The following is a 3176-nucleotide window of genomic DNA, read 5'->3' as shown; positions in this document are numbered from 1 at the left end:
CTCTGACAAGGGACTTGTCTCTATTCTTGTTTTGCTCGATCTCAGTGCTGCATTTGATACTATCGACCATGATATCTTATTGCAAAGACTAGAGCACTTAGTTGGCATACAGGGAACTGCTTTAGGCTGGTTTAGGTCCTATCTATCTGAACGCTCTCAGTTTGTACGTGTCAATGATGAATCTTCCACGCAAACCAAAGTTAGCCATGGAGTGCCACAGGGCTCAGTGCTCGGACCTATTTTGTTCACATTATATATGCTTCCGTTAGGCAATATTATAAGGAATCATTCTGTAAACTTTCATTGTTATGCGGATGATACTCAACTATATTTATCAATCAAGCCTGATGAAATTAATCATCTAAATAAAATTCAATACTGCCTCAAGGACTTAAAAACGTGGATGACCTTAAACTTTTTGATGTTAAACACGACCAAAACTGAAGTTATTGTACTTGGCCCGAAGAATCTACGAAACAAATTATCTAAAGATATACTAACTATGGATGGCATTAATTTGGCCTCCAGTGAGACTGTAAGGAATCTTGGTGTTATATTTGATCAAGATTTGTCCTTTAACGCCCACATAAAATCAATTTCAAGGACCGCCTACTTCCATCTACGTAACATTGCAAAAATCAGGCATATCTTGCCTCAAAACGATGCAGAGAAACTAGTCCATGCATTTGTTACTTCAAGGCTGGATTATTGTAACTCTTTATTATCAGGGTGTACCAAGAAGTCAGTCAAGTCGCTTCAGCTGATTCAAAATGCTGCAGCTCGTGTACTAACCAGAGTTAGGAAAAGGGACCACATTACTCCTGTTCTGGCTGCCTTACACTGGCTCCCTATAGAACACAGGATAGAATTTAAAATTCTTCTTCTCGCCTACAAAGCCCTTAATGGGCAGGCACCATCTTACCTTAAATAACTAATTATACCCTACTGTCCTACTAGGGCATTGCGTTCCAAGAATGCAGGGTTGTTGGTTGTTCCTAGAGTCTCTAAAAGTACAATGGGAGCCAGAGCCTTTTCTTATCAAGCTCCACATTTGTGGAATCAGCTTCCAGTTTGTGTTCGGGCGGCAGACACCCTATCCGTTTTTAAGAGTGCGCTTAAGACCTTCCTTTTTGATAAAGCTTATAGTTAGGGCTGATTAGATTCAGCCCCTAGTTTTGCTGATATAGGCTTAGTTTGTCGGGGGACATCTTACTTCTTCCTTCTCTCTGTCTATACCTGTGTACTCTCATGTTCCGATTAACCCAGCTTCCCCAAATGTCTTTCTTTTTGGTGTCTATATACGCCGGGATCCGGAGTCATGGATGATCCTGCGCTCCTCTGTCCTGGATCGCGAGCCCTGGATCTTGAGTCGTGGCTGTGGTCCTGGATCATAGGTCCTGGATGGATATCCTCGTGGATTCATCTTCCTATTATACACACATGCATTTCCAAACATTTGGACTACCTATGTTGCAAATGTATTATCTTTTCAATTTACACACGGCATCTGTTGCACGTCTGTCCGTCCTGGGAGAGGGATCCCTCCTCTGTTGCTCTCCCTGAGGTTTCTCCCATTTTTCCCTTTAAACTGTGGGTTTTCTTCGGAAGTTTTTCCTTGTCCGATGTGAGGGTCTAAGGACAGAGGGTGTCGTATTGTCATACTGATATTTTGTACAAACTGTAAAGTCCACTGAGACAAATGTAACATTTGTGATATTGGGCTATATAAATAAACATTGATTGATTGATTGATTATTCCTCTTGCCAGCTGCTTCCCCTGAAGCAACTGTTGGGCTGTGCCCTCTGCATACACGTCTGACTCAGTGAGTATGTCAAACAGTCCGCCATCACTATAGAGCTTTCCAATGCTTGCACCTCCTAGTCTCATTGTGATCTTCTCTTTTAAGAGCTCTGGTTTGTTCCACAATATCTGTTGCGCTTTGCTATAAATTGCAAGGTCTGCAGTCACAAGCACATGGTGTTGTCCCAGTTCTTCAGCTAGCTACTGGACAAGGTGTGTCTGATGTGAAGGCATTGAATGCAGACCACGCAGGAATATGCTGTTGATTCTCGCTCTGGTTTTGGGCCAGCTTCCATACCCGGTCTCTGCCTTCTGCTGCTTTGGAGACTGCTGTGTTTATGTGTAGTATCTCAGGTTTGGGAAGTTTGGGCGGTTCCGGTCCCTTTGGAGGTTTGATATATCTGTAACCAGAAATAATAAGATAAGCTTGTTATCATATGCATTCAATATTAACTCAGAACACTAAACCTCACCAAGTATTCATATTGAACACCCCCACCAATTAATTTGTACTGTGACTATACACATGAAAACGGAATGAATACAAATTCAAATAATCCAAACATACCTGTGAAGTTTCTCTCCATTCAAGTCAGCTGTGTTCAAGGTTGAGAGAGACCTCTCTGGGACTCGTGCTAGACATTATATGCAGTGGAGACATGGCCTCTTCGGTACACAACAGATGCCATAGCATGAGTTGTTTTCTTCCCGTCCAGAGTATCCTCATTCTGATCAAAGTTATCGATGGCTGCATCAACAATTCCATGTTCAGTGACTCCAGTGAGGCCAGTTGGGATGTAGACACCACTCTCTGTCCTTGATATCTGGTCTGCTGCCACAGATGTGAGGAACTGTTGAACCTCTGTATAGGAAACACAGTGCCCCATTGCACTGAGCTCATTGATGAGTGACTTACTGCCAAATTGATGATGAATCAAAATGGCAAGTCCCAGTGTGATTGGCGTATGGATGTGACGGCACTGTGCAATGAGATCATGGCAGATTGCAATGACACGCAGATTGTCCTTCAAAGCTGGTTCCTCATCACAGGTCTCGCAATTTTTGTGAGCATTTGAATCAACACACCAGTTCACAAAGTCATAAACATTGTTTGGTACATAGTTGCTGCAATGTAGACGTGATAGTCGATCACTGCTGACATATGATTTATGGTCATGGTCAACCTGCTCCATGCTCTTTCTCAATATGTCTGCAGCTCTATGTAGTATTTGCCTGTCAGAGAGACCTAAAGGTGCCAGTGGACAATGGAAAGCTCCTCTTGCAGAAAATGAATATGTCATTAGCCTGGTTAATCCCAGAGAAGTAAATTGTTTTAAAACCAGGCTGTGTTATATGCATTATGTAAAGAGATCCT

The 3176-nt window shown here is 42.5% G+C and overlaps 1 pseudogene; it reads left to right on the top strand.

The window, feature by feature from the left end:
• Positions 1-253: 253 nt before the first annotated feature.
• LOC117561189 lies at positions 254-1150 on the top strand (annotated as a pseudogene).
• The last annotated feature ends 2026 nt before the right edge of the window (positions 1151-3176 follow it).

The sequence above is a fragment of the Gymnodraco acuticeps genome, unplaced genomic scaffold (genome assembly GCF_902827175.1).
Source record: "Gymnodraco acuticeps unplaced genomic scaffold, fGymAcu1.1, whole genome shotgun sequence".
Taxonomy (NCBI): Eukaryota; Metazoa; Chordata; class Actinopteri; order Perciformes; family Bathydraconidae; genus Gymnodraco; species Gymnodraco acuticeps.
This window is presented reverse-complemented; position numbering and strand designations above follow the sequence as displayed.